Source organism: Pteropus medius, unplaced genomic scaffold (assembly GCF_902729225.1).
Source record: "Pteropus medius unplaced genomic scaffold, Ma_sr-lr_union100, whole genome shotgun sequence".
In the NCBI taxonomy this organism is placed as follows: domain Eukaryota; kingdom Metazoa; phylum Chordata; class Mammalia; order Chiroptera; family Pteropodidae; genus Pteropus; species Pteropus medius.
The window spans coordinates 265,054-278,210 of NW_024350922.1; the positions used below are offsets into that span (position 1 = coordinate 265,054).

A 13,157-nucleotide genomic window follows, 5' to 3' on the forward strand; every position below is an offset into this window, starting at 1 on the left:
TGTGACTGGGGTGACACAGAGCCCGGTACCTGGGTGATGCTGCAGGAGCTCAGGAAAACAACAGGTCCTGGACATTAACGGGATAAATGTGGCTTCAGGATCAGACCCCACAAGGAGCTGGGGTTGTATAAAAATTTAAGTTTTTATCCCCTTCGTAGTGGCCACCATATCAGTCATCTGTCACGTGTCAGGGACCGTGTGAAGTCCCCTGCTATGGCAGGCAGTGCGAACTGCACACTCACATTCATTCTCCGCTATGCCTCAGTCACAGGTCTGTGACTCTGCTCAGTATGGTGACTTTGTACACAGAAAACACACTCCCCGAACTCCCTATGGCTAAAGGTGGTCACGTGACCACCAGCGAGGTGCCAAGGGTAGAAGTCTACTGACCACGCACCTGGAAAAGTTGGCCTTTCTGCCTGCTCTCTCTCGGCCTGGAATGTGGGTGTGACGGTCAGGATGCTGCAGCCGTGTTGTGATCAGGAGGAAAAGACACGCTAAGGACAGCAGGACACCAAGTATCCAGGCCTCGTGGTGACGGTGGCGTGCACTGCCAGCCTGTTCCTTGTCCTATGAGAAGAAAAAAAAGCTCTTCTGACTAGGCCACTGTGTCATTCGGATAAACACAACCCTTAAAGATGTGCATTATCGCCTGCAGTCCTCCAGCAAACTCCTCAGGTAGGCATTCACTATGCCCGTTTCACAGATGGAGAAAGTGAAGCTCAAAAAGGCAGGTCTAGCAGGCGGGAGACTCGTGGCTACCGCTACGTCCACCTCACTCCAGATCTGTCTCATGACAACTATGCTGTTCTGCCTCTTCACAGCGAGAGGAGCTCCTCCAACACTGGACGGGCCAACAGCAGGCAGCCGGTGGGAGGGAGGCAGGAGGGGCCTCACCGATGCCACCACACTCCTCCCCAGCCTGCTCCCGCTGGGGAGAGATGCCCTCAGGCGGCCCAACGGGGCGGGGGTGCGGGCTGGGGGCAGCGCTCATTCATCCTTCCTGCTGCACAGAAGGTGGCTGCAAGTGGGGCCCAGGGCAGGGGGCTGAGCCCGGCCAGGGGGTGACGTTTCCTGATCACTCACAAATGTTTCTTTGGAGACTGACAGTTAACACAGCCTGGGCTGGGTGGTGGACAGGACTTTCTTTCTGCCTTGCATCACCCCATGCACCACAGGAATGAGAATGTCACACTGCGCACCTAGGAGAGCGAGGGTGTTACCCCGCGAAGGGGTGGCCAGTCCCCCAGCCTGCTGGATTTAATGTGGTTGAAGTGTGGGTCCCTTAAAAAAGTGGGCACATTGCCCGGCTCGCTAGATGCCAGCCGAGCAGAGGCAGCGTGACTGACAGACCCAGGAAACCTTCTCATAAGTCTGAGGCCATGTGGCCCTTGGTGAGTCCCCAGCCTCTGCCTGCAGTTTTAACCCTGCACCCTCCGCAAGGGTGGCCAGCTCCACAAGGCTGGGAACCGTGCCTTCTCGCCCCAGCCCCACCTGGGCATCTGGCAAGGCACCTGCACGCAGGCTCTGTCTGCTCCCCTGGAGACTAGCGTTATGCAGGCAGGAGAGATTTTTTTGACATGCTGATTTTGTGAGAGTGGATATGCTAAGCTTCTCAGCTCAGTCTGTCTCATCCTTCTCTGCCCAGGAGCGGCACCTTCAGATTGGCAGGAGCATCCCCTGGGAAGGACGAACGGAAGCCAGAGATGAGAGGTGGTGGTGTACGGGGTGAACGTGGCTTGACCGCTGGCTTCCGATGGTCCTGCATCTGAACCCAAGGTCTGTCTGTCCTCGCTGTCTGATCCCAGGCAGGTCCCCGACCTCTCTGAGCCTTGCTCCTCATCTGTACAGTGTGTGCGGTGGTGGTCATCCCTCAGCCCCTCCCCCACCCAGAAGCCACCGCTGTGAGGGTGACGTGGTCGAGCCCCGTGCCCAGGACGGGGAGGTGCTGTGCATTCTTGCTGCCAGCGAGCTGCAGAGGAGGCTTCGGTAGCGTTTCGTCCTCCCGACCTGGAGAAAGTCTGGCCCCAGGAACAGAGACATGCGGATCGGAAAACTGAACTTCCCGTGGCGCGCTCTGAGGCGTCAGATAAGATGAAAATAAAAAGTAAAATTTTCTCTGTCAACGAGAAGGCTAAGGAAAGACAGTTCACGCCAAACCATCAGAGGCGAAATCCCGCCCATCCGCTGTAAACATCCTCTCAGCCGTGCCCACTGGACTTGTGCATGGCACTTGGTGTCACGACCACCTCCCAGAGGGCAGGGCGGTGACAGAGAAGCGGGGCGTGTCCACAGTGGCCCAGAAAGGTCTCCGCCCCCCGGCTCTTGTCCCATCCTCACTGTCACCCTCTTCACCCCATCAGCCAGTGTCCAGCCGCTGCCAGGAGCAGTTTCATCTGCAGGAGTCGGACAGCCGCAAAGTGACGCATCCTCCTTCCGTTCTTCTGGAAATGAAGCTCAGCTGACGGACGGTCATTCTGATAACTTTTCACCTCACTCCTTCCTTCCCGACAGTTTCCTTGGCTTAATCAGGAGATTCGGGCGCCAGTAAAAGGCGGTTTTGACAAAGGCTCGAGCACTTCGCTGGTGGGTCATCTTTCTCTCCGTCACCCCTCCCCCGTCCCTTGCTCCACGCACACAGCAGACATTCCCATGAGCACATCACATGATGGACTTTGGGGATGGAGACTTATGTGCAAGAGACAGTCTCTGCCCTTCAGTAACTCAGTTTTAAAGAGGGGACAGCAAGTGAGAACAAATGCCATCTACTGCCACAGAAAGCTGTGGGCTGACCCCCTGGCTCACGGCAGCAAGCATCTGTTCTTAAGCTTGCAGGCCGGTTAGACCATCTTGGAGCTGGTCTGAAGGGCCAGCAATCGCTCAGGCCATTCTCTTCCCCCAGTGGGGCACAGAAGCACAGGAGTGCAAGCCCAGCCGTGCAAGCACAGTTAAGCCTTTGCCTGCATCGTGCCCACAAACTTCCCATTGGCCAAAGTAGGTCACCTGGCCAAGCCCCACATCGGTGCGGCAGGAAGACAGTGAATATTTGCTGAAAAGCTCATCAAACCACCACAGGAGGGATAAGCAAAGGGATAAAGATAGAGCAAACATGAGTAGCCAAACCAGTGTGATCAGGGAGGACATCCTGGAGGAGGTGGGCCTTTAACTGAGCATTTAGTCTGAAGACATGAACTAGGAGGAGGTGGAGGGTGGGCTGCCTGTGTCAGTGTGAGAGTCCACGGCGCTGGGGCCACTGGGCAGCTAGTATCCGGACGCCCTCTGCAGGCACTGCTGGAAGAGAAAGAACAGGCCCAAGGCGAGTCTCATGGCGCTGGAGGACCCTGGATCAAGCTGCTGGCAAGGAAGAGACGGTGGGAAGCAGGGGAAGGACGAGTCACAACAGCATCTTTGAAGTTCACACAGGAGCCGGCACAGATAGTGAACACAGGGGTGAGGACCTGGAGTGGGGAGACTGGGCAGGGCCCACTCAGACCCCCAGGAGAGAGGCGCTGAGGGCTTGGAAGAGGGAAGAGCGGGGGATGGGATGAGATACCTAAGAGGCGGGACGCCTGGGGCACACAGGATGGAAGAGAAGGGGCAGGCGAGGAAGACTCCGGGGCACTACAGCTACTGCATGACCAGCCGTCTCCTGAGGACGCGGTGTGAGGCCAGCGAACTGAAGGTGGACAGAAAGGGAACAGAGGGAATTTTCACAAACGACAGGCTGGGAAGTTGATCTTTTTCACGGCCGGCGTCCTTGACTGGGCCACAAAAGGAAGTGCACACCAGAAAGGAAAGTGGTGACTACCAGAAGACATCACAGGAGACACAGCACGTCCTTTTTAGGAGGGTTTTTGGGGGGTGGGGAAAGAACTAAGATTTTGGCAGCAGACACACAAGGGTTCCCACACCCCTCCGATTCTGTGACTTTGAACAAACCCTTGCCCACGACTGAACATCCTTGAATTTCATCTTTCTGGGACTCAGCTTCCCGCTATATAAAATGGGAAAAGTCCACGTACTGTGATTATCGTGAAGTTAAACAGGACAGTGGATGCAAAATCCTAGCTCAGGGCCTGACAGTCAGCTCAACAGACAGCTTATGGGAACTAACTGACTTTCTTCTCCAAAATAACTCTAAGAGAAGGGAACTGTCACAGCCAGCACGCTTGTTTTACAGAGTAAGAAACGAAGCCCAGCGAGGACACAGGACTTGCCCAGGGCGTCTGACCCAGAGATGGCGCATGGACCCACGTGCTCCACAGCCATCCTGGGGCGTCCCACCTGCTCGGCTGCAGGTGAGGGAGTGCGGTGACAGAGGCCACTGCAGGGGCAAGGTCTGCGTCAGGGAGGTGAGGCTGCACCATGCTCCCCGCTCCGCCCCACTCCCACGTGCAGCCCAGGGGCCTACAGCGCTTAGCCAAAGGTGAGCCAGCAGCGCAGGCTGGTACCAGCCCGCATTCGGTGACGGGTGAGTGCGCGGAGACGGCCAAGGCCCTGGAGTCTCAGAAACTCCCGTCCACAGTGCCGGAGCTCGGGGTTGACCCGGGCTGTCGGCTCAGCACCGCGGACAGCTCCCCAGGCCGCCAGCATGCGAGACTCACTGGTGCTGCCTGTTGTGACAAAATCAGATTTGGTAGGCCCGGTTACAGAATTTTTTTATCTGTAACAGTTTAATCATTTTTTTTTTAACTGCAGGGAGAACAAAGGATAAATGGGGGAGGGGGGAAGTAAGAGATACTGCTCCTGGAAACACTGTCTCACTTGACTCCATAAATACACGTTCTCGTGTGAAACAGGCTTCATTCAGTTCTCTCATAAAACACTCAGTTTATAATCAGGGTCAATGTATTTGCACAGGGCACTGTTTCTCAACGTTTACACTGAGCTCTGTGGTGAAAACGTCAGCTCCGGGGTCAGGCAGACCTGAGGTTTCACCCCAGATCCACCCCCTGCAGCTGTGGGCCGTGGAGAAGGTACTTAGCTTGGAGCCTCAGTCCACCCACTGGTCAGTGGGAGTGAATGTGGTGTCCACCTAATGGAGCCTCGCCTGATCCCAACTGCAACATGCTCCCCCACCTCCCACCTCCCTAGGGCTGTCCTGGCTGGGCCACGGGAGCCTCTGGCAGCTTCAGGCTGCCAGCCGGACACAGCTGGGTGAGTCTTAGGGTTTGAACGTGACACCTGGAGGGCCAGGCTGCAGCTCAAGCCCTTGCCTCCAGCACACCTTTGCCTGCGACCTCCACATGACCCTGGCTACTTACTCACACCCTTCACCACAAGCCAGCGTTGCTGTCTGCTTGTTGGCTTGGCTGTTGTCCACTGTGTCCCCTGGAATGCGAGCTCCAGGAGGGCGGGAGCCAGGCGGTTTCATCTTGCTGTGTCCCCAGCATTAATGCTCAGTAGTCATGTGATCAATGTTTGAGTCAATAAATTACACTTGGGGTGAGGATGGGGGAGCCATGGACAGCCACGGTTCTGTTCAGTTGTGGCCTTTCTAGAATCTTCCACCCATTGAGCTGAGTCCTATACACACACAGCTGCCTTGATTTCTCAACTTGGCTCTCAGGTGCCCACCAAGTCTGTGGCCAGATCCCAACCTGTGCTGACTTGGCTGGGGCTCTGACGCTCTGTCCAGGTCTCACCACGCTCTTTCCTTAGGGAGCTGGTTCCTGAGCCCTGAACCTTCACCACTGTCTGGATTCCTGCAACTGCCAGCTGACTACTGGGCCAGCCCGATGCCCCTGAGCATTTACGGCTGTGAGTTGTCTGAACGCTGCTCTTTGCCGGAGAACAGCTATGGCCACGAGTCACACTGGAGATTGGACCCTGGACATCACGTTTCCCCTACGTTCACAGGACCTGCTGTGCGGTAGGTTCATGTTCTCTCTCTTCTCCAATGTAACGATCATCGTCACCATCACCATCATCACCACCATCTGTCACTATCACCACCACCATCTCCGTCATCCCCATCACTGTCATCACCACTGTCTCTGTCATCATAACCATCATCTGTCACTATGACCACCATTGCCACCATCTGTCACTATCATCACCATCTCTCTCATCACCACCATCTGTCACCATGACCACCATCACCACCGTCATCATCGCCACTGCCATCATCAGCATTTTGCAGGGCAAAGGGGTCCAGAACTTAGTTCCTCACATGGATTGAAGCCTCGCCGCACCACCAGCTCTGTAAACGTGGGCCCACCGCTGAGCCCCTCAGAGCCCCCTTCCTGAGCTACGAAGCAGGGATGATGATCGCTTGACCGCGAGACAGTGTTAGGAGGATCGGGGAGAAAATCCTGCCTGGCAATGAGCTCAGTGGATGCTGCAAACGCCTAACAGCACTGTTATCAACACTTGTTGTCATGCTGCTTCACGGCCACTGACGCTGCATGTGCTCGTACTGGAACCAGGCCCTGCACTGTCTGCACTGTTCCCATCCATCACTCCACCTGCGCTCGGGGAGCAAGGCGCCTGCTGCGTGCTGGTGTCGCTCTGGCCTCCGGAAGTTTAGTGGGGAACACAGCAGACGAGACTCCAGCTCTCACGGGCTCCCAGTGAGAGGGACAAATGGAACGACCCCACGACAGTCCTCTTACCTAGAGAAACCACTCCCGCCTCACAGATTAAACACTGCTTGGAGAGGTGGGGGTTCAGGTGTCCCACCCCACTCCCAGCCACTCCTGGCATCTCCCCTCATCCTGCCGACCCACGGGGATGACATCCCCAACGTCCCTTCCCACCTGGCTTGGCCCAGTGGCCTTCCGGGATCTACCTAGAGACCACTCTGTCTCTCAGGCCCCTCCTGGTGCAGAAGGCAGTCTGGCTGCCCGGGAACAAAGGAACGGCGGCGCCTCCAATGACCACCCCGCTTTCCTCCCAGCCGGAGCGCCTCGCCCGGTGTGCGTCTGCTCCCTCGGCAAAGGGCAATTTCCAGTTAAGTGCATCTGATTTAAGGCTCCAAGAATGGCCGTTAAGCAAATGTGGGGGGAGAAACAGGTATGAAAACCGCCCTCTGAAAGCCGTGGCTGCCCAGTCTCTAGGTAGCACGCGGCCACCAGCCACCGCTCTCCAGCCCCAGGCAGCCAGGCCGGGCGAGAGGCTGCGGCCGCGCGCTCTCATCGATTCCCTTTATGGATCCGGTTGACACTCGACGTGATAAGGTTAACTCCGGGTGATTAGCTTCTCTGTGTCGGGATATCTGACTTGGCCTCCCTCTCAGACACTTTCTCCCATCGATTTTCAATAGGGCGCTTTCTCAGAGGGAGGCACGAGGCTCCGGTCACACACAGGCCCCAGGCCGGCCCCGTCCCCACCCCAACGCCCACCCAGGGCGGGAGTGGCAATGTGTGCACAGCTGGGGACACCCCTGCCCTGTGCCCACTGGGGAGGCCGCAGTAGTGAACACGAGCGAGGATGTTGGAGTACGTCACACCTGGGCTGGACATCCAGCCTGTCGTTCCCTGGACGGCTGACCCTGATAGCTGCGGAAGCTCTGACCTCGGTTTCCTCATCAGTAACAGCGCAGTGGCACGTGCTCTGTGGGGGCCAAAGACCCGGTCCCCCTTCTGATCCTGGCCCCTCACCTCTTTAATGCACCGTGCTCCCGCGCGGCCCTGGCCCTTGGCCCTTTGCTCGTCCCTGCTCTTCTCCAGGCCCTCCATGCCGCCCACCCCGTGCCTCCTCTCACGTAGGACCACGAGTCCAGGAAGTGGGGACCTGAGGCCCACGAGCAGTGACGACTGGTGGGGCTGTGTGCGCAGACACGTGACTCTGCCAGGTCGCTCCCCGTGATCCGGGCACGGAGGGGGACACCCTCCTGTCGGCCTCACCCAGCTCCTCGCCCACCTCCTGAGGCCTTTCTTCCCAATGGTCTGTGCTTCCAGCATGTCCCCGGTTCTTGGCTAGGGACCCCGCCCTCCACCCGCTCTACTTTCTACCGGGTGAGCAAGTTGGGGCTCCCGGAGCTCCCTCAAGCCTGCCCTCAAGCACTGGTGCCAGGTCCGGCCCACAGTGCAGCACACAGGTCTCCGGCCTCGCCTGGCACTTTCCAGCGCCAGCCCCATCCTGGGAATCTCGCTCAGCTCTGTCAGGTATCATACACCTCCCCACTTTACAGCCGGTGACGCCAGAGCCGAGAGAGGCTCAGTAATCTGGGGACGCTCACGCAGCGAGGACTTTGCACAGTCCGTCACCACCCAGGCTTTCCACTTGGGCCTGGGCCTGCCACCTGGAGTGCAACCCCGGTGGTCTCAGTCAGGGTCACAGCCGCGCTCTGTCATAGTGCCTCCTGTCTGGCCCTTGGCGCCAAGTCAGCCTGCTTTGCACTTTCCTCCACCACCCCCCACTCAGAACGAGGAGTCTGTCTGAAGGCCCCTCTGCCCCCGCCCACAGACCTCCAGGGCTTTCTCACTAGCGTGTCAGGCCGACAGGGCCCACCGCGGTCTGCGGGTGGAGTCAGAACACCTGGAGAAGCGGGTACAAAAGGGCGGTCATCTGCCACCGAGACGGGCACGAACCCCTGCAGCGCACTCTTGCACTGACATAGAGCAAAGGCTGCACCCCACTGTGAGATGGCAAGGACGGTCCCACGTCCCAGTCACAACCTTCCTTTGGACATAAGATCGAAGCCGTATGCCTTGGCGGGGACACAGTAAACCTGCCCACCATCCAGCTCTGCCTTGACACTGTGAAATGCTGAATGTCTCTGCTGGGGGGATAGAAAACTGCCCCCTCCAGGTGGCACAAGCACTAGACAGAAGCCACCTGCCGCTCGTGGCAGCAGAAAGCGTGCTCCACACTAGGCAGACGTAGGGAACGGCACGACCCGCAGGGTGGGGACCTCTGTGGAGTAGGCACGCGGGGCCTGCTGAGGGCTCACGAGGGACACCAGGAAACCCCCACGCTCGGGGCCTCTGGCTCTCCTGCTGGAAGAATGGGGGCTGCGCTGTGCAGGGTCAGCCGTGGAACGGGCCGAGCCCGCACCAGCTCCGGAGGCCACGCCCTTCCCGGACACGAGGGCGCGTCCTCCAGCCTCTCACTCTACGCACGGTCCGCAGCGTTCCCCAACACCGTGCAACACGGGAAAAGGCCAGGAAAAAACAGTCAACCAAACCTGACTCAGACGGCGGGTACTGTAACTGTGCCAGGGGCTTCTCAGCACAGCGAGCACACCAGAGGATCCTGGGGACAGACAGCACGCACGGACAGACAGGGCTTCAGCAGATGTGCAGACTGCATCCTTTCAGCGGAGGAACAAGGCAGAGGGATGATGAGTTCACCTGAATACCGGTTAACAGAAATGAATCCAAAGAGACACGGAAGATAGTGAAGATGGCGGAGGGAGAGAACTCCGACTTTCCCGGGGAGGTGACCGCTGCCGGTCTCGGTTCCTGTGCCCCAGCCTTGCTTGAAGAGCCCCTGGCACCCTCGGTCCTGCCACATGTTCCGGCCCCTTGGGGGTCCATGGCCTGTGGACCTGTGGCTCTAGTGGTCGGGCGGAGCTCACGGGCTCCAGGGTGAGCCTGGGTGGCCTGAACTCGCAGATTCTAACAGTAGGGGTTGAAATCTGCGAAATGTCATCTCCGAGCTGCGAAAACCTTTGCTGCTCAGAATGTCAGTGGCCTGCAGTTCCTCAAGTCGGCTACTGTGCAGCTGACCTAGACAGGGTCCAGCTGGTGGCTCTGCTTCAAGTTGCATGTCCACGAGGTAGGGGCAGACTCTGGTCTGTCCCATGCAGCTGGACCCCTGTACCAGCAGCCACCCAGGGCACGTGTTAGAGAAAAAATACACATGGCACTGCCAGAGATTGTAAAGAGGGCCACTGTCACAGGTGCAGGGACCGCGGCGATGGGGTCTTACATCGGGGGAGGAGGATAGGACTCAACTCTGAATACAAGGAAAAGGGGGAAACTATAACCAGGGAGCCGGGGATGGGGGTCAGCGGATGGACAGTCACCAGGCGAGACGTCAGGGTGGGTGGGATCCTGGCTAAACAGACCTGACAGGACTCTTGCTGATGGCAGGACAGGGGACCAGACCTCACCTGGGACTGGCGGAGGGTGAGGAAGCCAACTAAATGTCCAGGGTGGTCAGATAACGAGGGTGGGGAGGCCGGCCGAACTGACAGCGGGATCTCTGCCGACGTCAGACGATACAGCGGCGAGTCCAGAAATCCCGAAGTCGGGGCCTGAGCGGGCCGGGGGTCCTGAGTGAGTTTGGTCGAGGAAAGGATCTCTCAGAACACCAGAGCCAGGCCGAGACACACGGCCGTCCTCAAGGCTGCTTCTGGTGTCACATCTGGATATCTCTTGGGCAAAGCAAGTGACACAGCTGAGTCCAAATGGCGTGGAAGCAGCATGCTCCTCCCACAGCACTTAGAACACCCAACCCCAGCACTGCCTGTGCAAACACAGTACTGACCGAAGCTCGCTCAGCCTGTTTCCTCTCGTAAAACGTGAATTTCATCTCGGACTCGATAGTGCTGCCGTGAAATTTATGTGAGGGAGAAATGCAGGGCCCTCGGCCTCATGGTGAATGCAGTCTACGTGCCTTTTCCCACCCCACTTGTTCATTTGACGAACATCTGTCGTAGGACCCACTGAGCAGAATGGACGGGGACCGACGTCACGCAAGCAGAGTGTGACGTTCGAAGAACCCTTTCATGGCTCTGCGACAGAAACTCCTGAAATCTGGATTCGACTCAACCTGTCACGACGTTCCCAGCTAGGCCTGGCAGCAAGAAAAGGCCATCGATGGGTGAAAACTGCAGCACCGGGGGCATGGCGGTTTGGGTCCCCAAGGTGCTAGTCACGGCAGCTGGTCTCAGCCCAACCTCCGAGTGCCAGCATCAGACCTGGGCAGTGTCTTCGGGGCAGTGTTTCTGTGGAGCATATTTAGCTGAGGTTAGCACTGAGCAGGGCTGTCCTGTTTTAACCCCTGGCCCTCCGTGGCCTCGGAAGGCCACTCTGGAAGTAAGAGTGGCTGTATCTTGGAGACGTGCCCAGTTCTACCTGCCAGGTGGCAGAGCCTTTGGTACGTGCCGGTACCAGGCCTCCGATTTTGTCACTGACAATGGTGTGATGGCAAATTCAGGAAGAACCAGGCTTTGATAGTTGTCATTAAAACTTTCAGCCTAAAGTCCTAAGGCGTGTAAGCGCCACCTCCGGCAGCGAGAAACCAAATCCTTTGAAAGTGAATCTGCATTTCAGGTCAGCTTGCCAGAGAAATTACAGAATGCGCAGGTAAATTTGAACTTCTGGTAAACAACAAATCATTTTTTAGTAACTGCCAATTTTACACTAAAAATATTTACTGTTTATGTGAATTCAGAGTCAGCTGGGTGTTCTGAGTGTTTACTTGGGATATCACAATTTTCTTCTAGGAGAGGAAAGACTGAGCGGGTGGCAGGCACTAAGTTGCCCTATGGGACCCGAATGAGTCACGGCAGGGACACTGAAGACGGTCTAGGAAGGCCAGGGCAGACCCTGAAGAGGGCACCGTCTGTGGAGTGACCCAGACAACACGGTGCTCCTGTGAACAGTGAGGTGTGTGCAGCCCGGTCTGGAGTGGCTGGCAGACAAAGCACCAAAGACATCAGCGCACAATCTTATGAAAATGACAGCCAGTAAGGGACATTCAAGATGCAGGGCTGACTGCGACGTGGACGGATTGCAGGGCACAGGAGGGGCGTACTGGGGCAAAGAGGTGGACGGGGCCGATCCAAAGTCGTCTTAAGCCAAACTGAGGCATGGCTTCCACGAGCACAGTCGAGCACACTCACGTTTGCTGCCTCACAAGCACTCTGCCAAATGCAGGGTCTCACAGATGTCATGCATTTGCTACAGCCTCCCAGGTGCAGACCCGGCCCCGGGGACATGCTCTGCGCCCATGGCCCCAGCTCCACCCAGTCTCTCCCTCCCTCGCGAGGTCCAGATGCAGGAACACACAGAGAGCCGCTCTCCAGACTCCCCGCCGTCCTCCCGGCTGCTCAGGGAGCCTGCTGTGCACCCAGAACCGGGGGCCTGGCAGCTGTGCGGCCCCTTGGCGATGGATGGGCCCCTCTTGCATTTTATAATCCCATACATCCCTCGCTTCTGCTGACAACAAGCCAAGTGATCTCCACTTGTGTCTAAACCCTAGGGGACTGCCCTGCTGGGCCATACGGTCGAGCCGGCAGGGCAGCTCTCCGAAGCAGGGATGGATGTTCCCACGGAGCTGCCTTGCAAGCTGGAGCCCCACTCACGCGTGCGCCCTTGGCCCTGTGACGGGACTCATGACACTGCACCTGATGCCAGTCGAGATGGTTACCCTTTGTCATCCGGATCCCCGACCCCTAACGACAGTGCAAACATCTATCTCTGCCATCCAAACGCGTCACCCCAAGACACAGGGAGGAGGGTCATCCTGAATGAGTACAGGGAAAGCTTAACTCAATTCCCCAGTGCTCTCGAAGGCTAACCAACGCCCAGGCCTAGAGGGGATGACAGGGGCGCAAACTCAGAGCCCCTCCTTCCCAAGATGGCTAAGCCTTGCATCTCTGCTGGCCACCTGAAGACTAGCCACCCCACGCCTTCCCCAGTCAGGCAGGCTGGTGCCACCGACACACCCATGCAAGGCAGGAGGCGCAAACACATGATCACAGGTGACATGGTGACATGGCCTGGGAGGGGATAAGAAAACGGGGAGATACACTTGGTCTGAGACAGCTGACTTCTAACAGACTACTGCCCAGGTCATAGCCCAGCAGCTTTAGGTGAACTTGACCTTGATGCAAGGTGGTCGGCGCCAGCGAGGCGCAGGAAGTGCTTCGGCAGTGCTGCGGTTGGGGCTCTGTTGCTGGAGTGGAAACAGCAGCCCTCACTTCCTAGCTTGGGACCCTGTGACCCTGGGGAAATTAAGTGATCGGATACACCGTCTGCTCTTCCGTTTCCTTTTAAATAAAATGGGGATTATAATGCTTCCCGCTCTGCGAAGCTGCTCGTTCCACAAATATTTACTGAGCACTGACTTTATGTAAAGTGTTCTTCTGGGTGGTGAAGACATGGCGAATAGTCAGATGGAGTAACTTCCTGGTGGTGACGATGGTGATGGCGATGGTGATGAAGCTGATCATGGTGATGATGATGCTGATCGTGGTGATG

The 13,157-nt window shown here is 57.5% G+C and overlaps 1 long non-coding RNA gene across 1 annotated transcript in view; it reads left to right on the forward strand.

Annotated features, from left to right (window-relative positions):
• Window positions 1-10,767, forward strand: part of LOC120584522 (uncharacterized) — a 125,611-nt gene extending 114,844 nt beyond the window's left edge. Inside the window, exons 3-4 of the long non-coding RNA XR_005648059.1 lie at window positions 1,649-1,779; window positions 5,662-10,767. This is a non-coding gene — a long non-coding RNA (uncharacterized LOC120584522). The remainder of the gene's footprint in view (window positions 1-1,648; window positions 1,780-5,661) is intronic.
• The last annotated feature ends 2,390 nt before the right edge of the window (window positions 10,768-13,157 follow it).